Consider the following 12,500-nt stretch of genomic DNA (forward strand, 5'->3'; position numbering starts at 1 on the left):
GTTGGTACCTCTAGTGGAACGGCAGGAAGTTGATGATTTCCGATGCTATTTACTCCTGAGCAACTGCTGGTTTGACAAGCCACAATGTCTTCTGACGAAGGGGTTCTCTGTTAGAGATGAGTTAGCGTGGCCTGCCGTGTACTTGCAATGGCAAGGAGTCCTTTGCAATTTAGTTTTTTCCTTTGTAATTTTATTCTTATAGTGTTTCTGTGATATCTAGTTATTTTCCGAAGTTTATAGGTTGTTTCGTAATTATTTGTTTACGATTTTTGTTAATATTTCAGTATTTGTTACTCGTTTTGGAAGAATTTCCGAGTTTTCCGGTAGCTGGGTCTTGTAATTTGTCTAGTATTTCCGTACTAAAATTTCTATTAATATTAATATTCATCTCCACAACATTGAAATTCTAATATTTCACCCTAAACGAAACGATTATTGCTCAGAACTTCATCTCTTTTTTTTTTTTTTTTTTTTTTTACTTTTAAATCATTTACAAATGATAGAAAGACACAATGTCTATTAGTAGTTTCTATCAGTAGTTTTATCAAATTACGTAAACAGAATGTTATAGCACATCCCTAAAATTCTAATACTAGTATTTTCTCAAAACAAAACAATTATACCCAAGAGCTTCATAATTATTTTTTACCGTTAAATCGTTTCCAAAGGACAGAGAGAAGATTCCTGCCTATTAATGGTCCTGTCAAATTACGTAAACAGATTGTTACAGAGCAAATATGTACTCTCAGCGCTTTTGTCACATTAAAATAATTTCCAAAGAACAGACAGGCGACGTATCTCTTAATATTTCTGTAACATTACGTAAAAAAATTTTATAGATTAGCTTCCACGGTTGACCTTGTCAAATACGGTTGATGGAATTGGAAGGTTATTTAGAATATGGCGTCCTTTTGCGGTGCCCTGATTGAGGGGAACAAAAACACACCATAAAATGAGACACGCGAGGGTTTTTTTTTATTTATTTTTTTTTTTTTTGCCTCTTTACCAAGACGCACCTTTGAACGATGGTTTGCATTAGTTAGCCTTGACACGACACAAAGATGGAAGCTTCTTAAGTTTTTGTCTCGTATATTCACACACACACACACCCACATTATACACACACGCACGTATGTATGTATATATGTATATATATATATATATATATATATATATATATATATATATATATATATATATATATATATATATATATATATATATATATACTGTGATAATCAAAATATTTTATTTTCATATACATGCATGATTTCATGCTCGCATAGAGATGATAATTTTGGCGGTTAAAATTCTCTATAGCGCGCTAGTTTACTTAAAAATGACCTTGACGTATACTCGTAAATACTGTCTGTTCAGTGCTAATTCTTTTTTTTCTTTGTATTCTATTTTATTTATTTTCTGTTTGCTATGTCAGTTTGGAAACCCATTACGTTTCAAATTCTGCTACCTTCCAGAAATTCTGTCATTGCACTAAGAGTGATTAATTCCTCATTCGTATCTCTCAGTTTTCTTGGAGCCACCAGTTGATTCCAGTCTCATCTCTCGTTCGCGTTATTCCCGTGTCTTCTGTGGTCTCTTGCAGTTATTCCTTACAATGGCTTATTCTTTTGCCTGCCTGATTTTCTGGCTGCATTTCCACCCATGAACTCATGACCGCAGTTTGTACTCCAGTGTCTGAGGTTATGTTTTCCCCAAATAGAAATTTGAGTATACATGTTTTGAGGTGAGCTTTCAAGTAATGTGCTGGCCCGCTGAGTCACCTGGTAAAACTTAAAAAAAAAATAATAAGGAAGAAAAGTTACATTACAACATTGACTGTGCTTTTTGTGTTTGGTGTGTTTTGAAGTGGATGTAGCAGTGATACGAGCATGTATGTGTATGTATATATATATATATATATATATATATATATATATATATATATATATATATATATATATATATATTGTGTGTATCTATATATATAATACTGTATGTGTATATATACACATATATATGTGTATATTTATTTATTGATACACTATCTGATTATTATAAATGGATTTTCAGTAGTTACATCCTGCCGTTTTGATCCTTTTTAACTTCTAATTTTAAATGGTTTTCAAATGATTAAAATTATCCATTATGAGAGTTTCATGTTTTTCATAGATGATTTTATTTTCACTTTTTATAATAAACACCATTAACTAGAAATAGATAAGTTTGTTTATTATTTCTGAGACTTTTGTCTATCCATTCTCCTTGGACTGGCGCAAAAGACATGCCCAGGCCCCCATCTCCAGCGCTTCAGGAGATAAGTGGAGATTTTTGGAAGTAAAAGTACAAGAAGAACACGATTGGCGAAATTTCACAGAAGCTCTTTGCATTGCTGGACGTTAGATGCGTCGCTTGTAGACCACGGGAGGGTTGAAGATGATAATAATGATAATAATTATAAAAATAATAATAATAACAGTTGTATTATCACTGTCAGAGGAGCATTCCGTGATTATTATCATTATATTTGTCTTACGATAACTAAGAGACGGGCGTGTTTGTTGTTAGATAATTCATCCACTTAATTTACTGTTCGTTGGTATAAGCACTGGTAAACAATATTTGCTGAACATACAATGTTATGATATTTTCGTTGCTTTTTTTTTTTTTTCAATTGCTCAGGGTAGCGAAATCCTCAGGTTTTAATGTCACATTTTCTTTAAAATAACTTCCCCTTCAGGCTTATGTTTGCTTATGGGTGTATTTTCACTTTACATGGATACAATGTATGTTTGTCGAACGGCGGGAATACCTGTTTTATGTGACTTCGAACCGTAAGACTCAAGGAGTATGAACAGTCTAAGATTTGTAAATGTCCGTGAACACTTGATCTCTTCTTCGGTCTTCCAAGAATGAGCTTTATTCAGGTCCCGTCCCGTATTCGACGATGGAAAACTCTTTCAGTAGTACTAGCTCACCCGGTTCTTTGTAGCGTCCCTTCGACCCCCAGCTGCAACCCCTTTCATTCTTTTTAGTAGACCTCCGTTCAGATTATCTTTCTTCCATCTTACTTTCCACCTCCCTGTTTCATAGTGCAGCTGCGAGGTTTACCTCTTGTTACACATTTAAAACCTTTTTGCTCTCAATGCCCCTTTCAGCGCTAAATGAGTTCTTAGGTCACAGCGATTGGCGTTTGGCCTAAATTCTATATTCCATTCCATGCCAAGAGTAATAGAGGTCTGTCACAAAGTGCTATTACATAACTGGAGACCGAATAATACTAAATGAGGTTATGTACTTATCAGTTACAGTAAGAAGACATTAATAATCATGAATAAAGTCAGTAATATTATGACTAAAGTTATTGTTTATGAAGACTAATCTGTTCTCAGCTAAGATTCTTCCATCATTATGTGTGAAAAGAGCAGCTCTTCGGAGGTGAAGAATTACATTTTAAAAACGAAAAATTCAATAGTAAGGCTTTAGTACAGCATTATTTAATGTACCATTATACCTGGTCTTTCAATTGAAAATCCAGACCGCTGCCAACCAAGCTTCTCAAGTCATTTTTATTGACGTGTGTGGCTTGGTTGGCAACGGTCTGACCTTTCAATGGAAAGACCTGGGTTCGATCCTGACGTGAGTCAGAAATTTATTTCTGTTCCACGTGTGATTGTGTGTTGATTATTTCTATCATACAAGATATTTGTCACAAGCAGTCGGATACCTAAATCAGATGCCTACCTTACGGTAATTCTGTTGGAGTAATGTGGAAGACAGCCCCTGCAGGAGGAAGAACTTAGTCTAATGGAGTATGTTATGTGCCTCGAGGAAGATTCTTTTTTTACAATACATGTTCTGCAGGCAATCTAGGTAATTTATCTGGCAGTCAAGGTAATTTATCTGTTGCCAGACACTTCTAGTTCGTGTCCTCTGTAATATTGATTCACTGAATATATTTCCATTTTTGTACCGTTATAGTTAAGTGTGTCACGTTGTCAAAAGCTGTAATTGTTTCAGTTTTTTTTTTTTTTTATCCTTCATGCGATGTTAGTGAATTGGATCTTCGTATACTACGAATTAAGATAAATCTTTTAATCGTGCAGTCGTATGATTTATGGAAGACGTAGTTTAGTGCGAAAAACAGTTATTACTACTACGAATGATAATTATGCAGTCGTTTATAACCTTAAACATCCGGTCCACGCCTTTTGTTATTTACGAGAGTAAGACTATAAAGATCATAAATGGTAATCTAAAATGAAAATGAAAGATAACGACGTCTATTGTTGCATTTTCGCATTTGTTTACTTTTTTGCGTCGCCAAACAGACGACCGCAAAGGTCGCCCGGTCGCTTTTACGCAAACCGATTTCCGTTTCCTATTCTCATTTTCTTTAGCATCTGAGGAAAATGGAGCGTTGTGGTTCGTCAAGACGTTTGCTTGTTAAAGGAGGGTTCGTGTTGCTTGCCAACAAAGAAAATGTATTTTTCTTGTATTTTTATTTATTTAGTATTCTTTTGATGAAGGCCATTTGCCTCTTTGTTGTTAATAAGAGCGAATATCCTCATTTTTGTTTTTTTTGGTCTTGTATCATCAACTATTTATGGCGATATTTTATTTTTTGATATTGGAAAATGGTTATGATATTGGTTAATTGTTAGATTTGAGTTATAAATAACGATTTATTATTTAATGTTGACATGATATAAATTCGCAATGCACATGTTTGGAAAATCGGCTTTACCTCAACTGTGATACCTATTAATGAAGCAGAAAAATTTGTTGCTATGTACAAGAATGAAATTAATTGCGGTTTGAGAAGAGGAAGTGAGTGCTTTGTGCCGAGTATATGTATTGAGGAATAGGACAGTACAGATTCACTGTTAAAAAAAAAAAAATACAAACATTCGTAGAAAAATAAAATACGTACATTCCGGATTAGGATAGAGGATTAACCAAACTGTTCTAAATCAATTTCTAGACTCAAGTGGCTGGATCGAAGGCTTGTTCTGAAATGACTTGTGTATACATTGCCAGAATAAAGTTAAAGAAGTTAAACAGCGAAATGGTGGAAAAAGAAATGACCAGACACAACGTACCTTGGTACCTGAAGATTTGCTGCTGCAAATACAGTACCTCACAAATGCCGCGAGTTCGAATCTCCGACCGGCCAATGAAGAATAAGAGGAATTTATTTCTGGTGATAGAAATTCATTTCTCGGTATAATGTGGTTCGGCTTCCACAATAAGCTGTAGGTCCCGTTGCTAGGTAACCAGTTGGTTCTTGGCCACGTAAAATCAATCTAATCCTTCGGGCCAGCCCTAGGAGAGCTGTTAATCAGCTCAGCGGTCTGGTTAAACTAAGATATACTTTAAGTGCCTCACAAGACTCGCTGTGGCCGTACCGTTTGCGAGGGTCACCATGCGAAAGCAAAGATGAAGACTTGAGTGTGAAAACTATCTTAGAATTACTGTCAGTCGGACAAAGACTGACAGTACATAGAGTAGAAGAGACAGCGCTGCGGAATAAAACAAATCGCGGAACGATTTAGAATGGGAAAAAAGTGTTTTTTTTTTTATGAGAGACCATGAATCATTCTTCGGGAATCATGGGGCATGCAAGAGGTGATGGAAATACAATGGGTCTAAATGGGAATAGAATTTTTATAGCCTGTGAACCGGACGTCATCGCACCCCAAAAAAAAAGAAAAAAAAATTCTGAAGTACGGAATAGTCATCAGATTTATTTAATTAAAAACTGCCTCGTGTTTTTATGTGGGTTTCCCTGTTCATTACCTCTTTGTACTGTAATTTTAGCAAGATTTTATTCAGCTTGCGTCAGAGCTGGTCGGGTAACGCTCTTGTACCAGGATCAGTAATTGTGTAATTCAGATGTTATGGAATGAATCCTTTGAAAGCATAATTGGCCATAAATGTCTCACATTCTAGAAGGCACTATAATGTTCTATATTATAATTGAAGAGAATATTTTTTTTTTCTTTACATAAGCACCAAAAACCAGAGACAAATTTGAGATTTATTGTAATTACTCTGACTCCTTTCCCCAAAATGAATTTTGTGGTCCCTCATCCTCACAAATATTTAAGAAGACATTTTTGCCAGTTTGGACCTCCGGGCACCCCCTCTCAACATTTTTTCCGACGCATCCTGTAATTCTCGTCACGAAGCAGATTCACATAATTTAATCTTCCGTTTTTGCAATAAATCTCCCCAGTGTTAATCTCACGAGTTGCGACTGAAAATAATAATTGCTTCTGAGATCGAGCGACTTGATACGCCAGTGTGTCAGATGGGTCGACCTCAGGCATCAGGCGCACCTTTGCATGTTGGTGCTTGCCTGTGCGCTTGTGCGTTCAAGCAAATGCAAAATCATTCGTGGTGTAAGTTAAGCAGAGGCTAAGAATATATTCAAATACCTATGGGTATGTAAGTGCCCTTTTTGATATTGTACCCTTTTTTAGTTTTCTGTAAAAGAAAATTATTGTGAAACTTGGGTTTAAATAAAATACACCAGTTAAAGTACATGACTCATTTTCTGGGATGTAGAGTTTTAAAAACTATGATTAAATCGTCATTTACAGTAATTTAAATACACCATTTAAAGTATATAACTCATTTTATAGGATGTAGAGTATTAAAACTTACGGTCCGTAGGGGGTTAGTACCGTCAGTGCACCGCATTACTTAAGGTACTTTGCAGCGTGCCTTCGGCCCCTAGCTGCAACCCCTTTCGTTCATTTTACTGCACCTTCTTTCACATTCTCTTTCTTCCATCTTACGTTCCACCCTCTCCTAACAACTGATTCATAGTGCAGTTGCGAGTTTTTCCTCCTGTTACACCTTTCAAACCTTTTACTGTCAATTTCCGTTGCAGCGCTGAATGACCCTATTGGTCCCAGTGCTTGGCCTTTGGCCTAAACTCTATATTCAGTTCAGTTGAGTTCATTAAAACTTATGATTAAATCGTCAGTTACTGTAATTGATCATTATCTTTTATTGATTTCTGAGCATCCAATAAAACAATCTCCATTTTAATGTCAAATTGTTATAGTATCTAACAGCAGATTCATTAATGACTAAGGACTGGTAACAAGAACGGAGAGAAAGGGATAGATACAAAATGAAGAGGTAATAGAATATGAAAGGGTGAGGAAAAGTCAGTCACAGTTCGTAGGTTGACGCTAAATTATAGATTATTTTTGTAAAAGTATTTTAAAGATTTCTGAGAGAGCTATTTGACTTATCATTGTTGTAGATTAGGGATTATTATTCACTAAATCATGTGTTTGTCAAGGAGGAAAGATGTATATATAAATATATATTATTTTTATAAATATATATATATATATATATATATATATATATATAATATATAGTTAGTATATATATATATATATATATATATATATATATATATATATATATATATATATATATATATATATATATATATATATGTATGTATGTATGTATATATATATATAAAATCACTGATTCGCGTATATGCCATTGCTCACGTAAGCACTTGCCTACACTCATTTCCATACCCATAACTATTCAGAAGTGCATGTCTGCAAATGCAAAACGGAGATGTATATAGTGGAAGAAAAACAAGCCGTAAAATGTTAATTGAACACGATGAAAAGCCGGGGAGGTTACAGGTCAGTTAACGGTAACTTTCAGGTTAATATAAATTGTAAAAAAGAAAAGTATTAATGAATCGTTCCAGGTTAATTTAAGGAATGGAGTTTTGTTAAAAAGTATGATGTCAGGAAGAGTACTTTTTAATCGTTATAAATATAATACACGATTAAAAATGAGATCTTATTTGCATAGATAAGTATACTTTTTATTCAAAATTCAGAAAAAAACATGCAAAGAACAACTTCATGCAGGGAAGTTTAGTGAAGTTTTATCATCCCTCGGGTCTATAAAACTCTCCAGATTGCTATTTATGTAAAAAAGGGTCCAGGGGGAGATTAACCGCGCCACCTGCAACCCCAGTAAGCAGAGAAACGTTAAAGCTCGGGTTTTTAAGCCTAAAAATATTCGTGAGGTTACCTCTGGTCACGTGGTGTCACGGCTACCACAAGCGGCAAAACCATATTTGCCGAAGAGAACGCATCCCGGATGTCAAAAGGAGTCTTCCTAAGTGGCGCGCTGAAGGTTGGCGTGAAGATGCCACGGCTGTAAACAAGATAATTGAAGGAAGAAAAAAAAAAGGAAAAACCCTTTAATATTTCTTTAATATTCGAGTGATATACCCGAAACATTTTATTCATTTCGCTGGCAGTTGGTTGTATTGTCTTTTTTTCCGTGTTTTTTTTTATTATTTTAGATTTTACTGACGTATGTGTGCTTATAAGGGTGATATCATTGTCACATATATCAACGGAATACCACAGTAGCGTGTTATTTCAGCCCATTACCCGATTATACTCGGTGGATTCGGAGGTTACCAATTCGGCAATGGAAGACCCCTTTTCCCTGGAATTTCTTCATGCGGCGCTACTCTATAATTACACCAGGGTCTGTTCTCTCTTGCCCAATCCTTTCTTTAACTAATTGAACCATTTCTTGACGCATAGCTATTTAAAACTGATATAGCTCTATGCTGATTTTGCCAGGAAGATTTATGACGGTTTTTTTATGGGATTACCGAGATATTTCGTAAAATCTTTTTGAAATTATCATACAGCAATCAAAATGAAGATAAAGATATTTTTATATTCCAAACTAAATCACAGTAGAAATTTAGACTCACACACTGCGTTGGAGTGAAAGCGCTCAATTATAAATTATATATAAGTATATATACATATATACAGTATATATACTGTATATGCAATATACTGTATATATATATATATATATATATATATATATATATATATATATATATATATATATATATATGCATATATATATGTATATATATTTGTGTATGCAATCTTTTCTCAGGGTAGAGATTGTCCACTTGATTATCCTGAAAGTACGATGAAAACTTACATATAACTTCGTGTATCAATAATTTCTGATCGTATATGGTGTTCAAGTGTCAACAGTCTGTCAAATTAGATTAATTATTTAACATTCTAAAAGGGTAGTATGCTATAAATTTTTTACGGTTTGTAACTTTTGATAGTATTTTACTTTTCTAAGAGCTTCGTTCTCTCCAAGGGAAATCTGTCAGGAAGATGGATTCAGGTTAAGAAAAAAGCTAGGTATCGTGAAAATCCCCTAAAAATAAACAAACCGGGTACATATTTGTACCCTGAGGTACTCACTTATCATTGCTAACCTGCCACAGCCTTTTCATCACATACGCTCAATCATCTTCCAATCACGCTTTACATGTTTCTTTTGTTGGTGAGAAGAGTAATGTCTTCGTAGCTGCGTGGAGCAAACAAGTCTTTCGTAAATGATGTATTGTATTGCAATCTCAAACTTACGTAGGGCTTTACAAGTTTAGACACATTGCGAAGGGTAAGTGAGGTCATGGAAAATGCCGAGTTACACCCGCACTGTTGGCTTACAGATTGCGTAAGAAAATCTATTATCTCTACCCCATAGTTGTTGTTTTAATGTATGCCATATATAATGGTTATCTGGATGCACTTAGAGTGAAATGTGTACATGGGTAGTTGAAACATACACATTACAATATATATTATATATATATATATATATATATATATATATATATATATATATATATATATATATATACACATATGCACACACATACATATATTATATATATTTATTTATGTACGCATGTGCACACACACATAAATATTTATTTATTTATTTATTTATTAATTTATAATGTTGGTCAAGGGACAGACGCTGTTGAAACATAACACCAATAGTTCTGGCCACTATTGTCTGATACTGGATACTTCTCAGAGAAGTAAGTAGGACCCTTAAAAATAGCCTAGCATAATCTTTACGTATTTTCCTCTCCTGAACTCCTGAAAAATCTCATAACTTTTATATCCGCTCTTGTTTTTACAGGTGAGAGATCCTTTTCACTTGACCCACATTACCCAGAGTGGTGGGGCGTTGAAGATTTCCGGCGATGGTTTAACTCTCCTGAAGGTGAGAAGGTGGATGTGTCTTGTCGTTACAGTGGTTCTACCCATGACCCTCTAGCTCATGGTAGATGTGCTCCTTTCTCCTTCCACCTCAACTTCCTGGGCTAGTCACTAATCTTCCCACTTCTGTTGAACACTATTCAATCGTCTTCCTTCTCAGACTTTCGATCCAGAACCATTTGTCATTTCAAAGCCAGGTCAGCGATCACTGTAACAGTAACATTAACACGCATTGAAACTCCCCTGTATGATGTCATGATGTCATCTAGATCAAAAATCATTTTCTAATCACTGCTGTTATATTATACTGCTTTTGTCATCGTTCATGAAATGCAGTCAGCTTTGTTTCTTTCGACAAAATCCTTGTATCTTGCAGAAAGACTGCTATCTATTATACAGACTTTATACACACACCACAAAACGTGGGTCCATGCCAGCAACACTAATGTAAGAGGTCAGGAAATCCTTGCATTCAGCCCCGATTCACGTTTATATTTGCCATGACCTTGCCTCCAGTATTTTTTATCCATAGTTTACTTCTGACTCGTTGACTTACTCTTTTTCTGAGGGTCCTAAGTTCACTGTTTTATTTCTCTTACTTGTACCCTTATCTCACGTCCACCAGTTCCCTCAACTCGTTGCTGACGGTGGTACTAAAATATCTCTAATTGACTAATGTCTTAACCTTGATTTTGAATGGGGGACTGCTGTTTCAGTAGCTGGAACCCAGTTCCCTTGATTTCTGTCGTCAGTAAGGTCTCAACCTCAATTAGTGAGGATGTATGCCGTGCAGACATCCAGTTAGAGAATGTGTACTTGATTCTCTTCATGCTAACTTTTTATGTGCTGTGACTCTGTGCTTCTGTGCTTCAAAGGGAAAAGTTTGTGCTTCTGTCCTACAAAGGAGGAAGTTGTTGTCTTACCAAAGAGGCATTCCGATACCTTGATGGCTTCTCCTACTGGCAATTCCTTGTCTGCCAATAAAGGTTTCGTTACTTGCCTCCAGTCCTGTTTTCAAGGTCTTTCTGTTCTGGTGCGTCTAATGATTGCCCTAGTATTACAATTTCCCCAAGCAATGTGCTTAAGGGGGGATGATTGCACTGCACATGAGCATTCTGTGTAGGTGTGTGAAGCGGGTAATGTTGAGGACAGAGAGAGAGAGAGAGAGAGACAGGGTTAAAATCCTTAAATTTTGTTAGTGAATATTAGTTGTAAGAGCTCAAACGAGAGAGAGAGAGAGAGAGAGGTTCAGATCCTTAAATTTTGTAAGTGAATATTAGTTGTAAGAGTTCAAACGAGAGAGGGAGAGAGATCCTTGTCTGAGATATGTTAGGAGCATGCAACATCCGGGATCTATAACGAAGCGGGGTCAAAGGTTATTAGGTGGGTCGTAATTCCCACCCATCCCTAAAAAGCATCGTGACCCTATAGTTACGGTCAGGGGAAACCCCTATTAATTTTTTTCTTATCTGAATTTTTCAAGGTCACCGGTTCGGCCAAAAGTAATTAATCACTGTCGGTTTGAAAAAAAATCGTTGTTAATGAAATCTGTCTTTTTTATATAAGTCTGTAGAGAAATCGCATTTAAGTATTTTTTTTATAACATAATTTTTTCCTCCTAGCTTAGCAGCGGAATGAAGATGATTGCAGTTGATTTTCATTTCAGGTGTCCGATTTTTCGTAGATCTTCCCACTGCAATTATTTTAAGGCGATCTGTAACTGACTGTAGATGACAGATATTTACCAAAACTTGCTTGTGCATTTCCCGCAGTTTATTTCATGATTTTCAATTTAGGTATTCGTCAAGACTTGCCATTGGACTTTAAGTAAATGTTAAAATTTTTGGGATGTTTGTCTTAAATCTTGCCAGTGAATTTTTAGGTAATTTTCATTTTTCCTCTTGTTTCAGATCTAATCATTTAGAGCTTGATCAAGGAAGAGGACTGAAAAATGCCCGAAATGAGGAAGAAGAATTCAGTTCAGAGATAATGGTGATGTTGGTCTCACCTGATGCCCTCTGGTGTCGACTGAGAAAGGTTTGTGTATAAAACAGGTTATTGTCATCACCAGTACTAGTTGCAGTAGTAGTTTGTAGTAGTAATAGTAGTAGTATATTGACAAATATAGCTAGAACGTTTTTTAATCAAATGTTTAATTTCATTAAATTTCAAAGAAATGCAGACAAAGGAACATGGCCACCGTTAAGAAATAATATTGAATATCTTTTGATTTAAGCTGAGGGAAGCGGGATGTTCTCTTGGAAGCAAATTGTCCGGTCATGAAATCCCCCAATTATCGTATCACGGTTTCATTACCCAGGAATTCCGAAAGATAAATACGCACGCCATTATCTTTGCGAGGAAATTTTTTCACGTTTATTT

General features: G+C 35.4%; 1 protein-coding gene across 2 annotated transcripts in view; it reads left to right on the top strand.

Annotated features, from left to right (window-relative positions):
* LOC136840133 (WAS/WASL-interacting protein family member 1-like) overlaps window positions 1-12,500 on the top strand; it is a 79,930-nt gene that overhangs the window by 16,423 nt on the left and 51,007 nt on the right. The window contains exons 1-2 of one of the 2 annotated variants that reach the window (XM_067106548.1): window positions 10,044-10,122; window positions 12,029-12,155. The gene's annotated coding sequence lies outside the window, so the exon portion shown is untranslated. Of the gene's footprint in view, window positions 1-10,043; window positions 10,123-12,028; window positions 12,156-12,500 lie in introns of those variants that run through there. The other variant, XM_067106546.1, reaches the window with a different exon arrangement.

This window comes from Macrobrachium rosenbergii, chromosome 7, assembly GCF_040412425.1.
Source record: "Macrobrachium rosenbergii isolate ZJJX-2024 chromosome 7, ASM4041242v1, whole genome shotgun sequence".
In the NCBI taxonomy this organism is placed as follows: Eukaryota; Metazoa; Arthropoda; class Malacostraca; order Decapoda; family Palaemonidae; genus Macrobrachium; species Macrobrachium rosenbergii.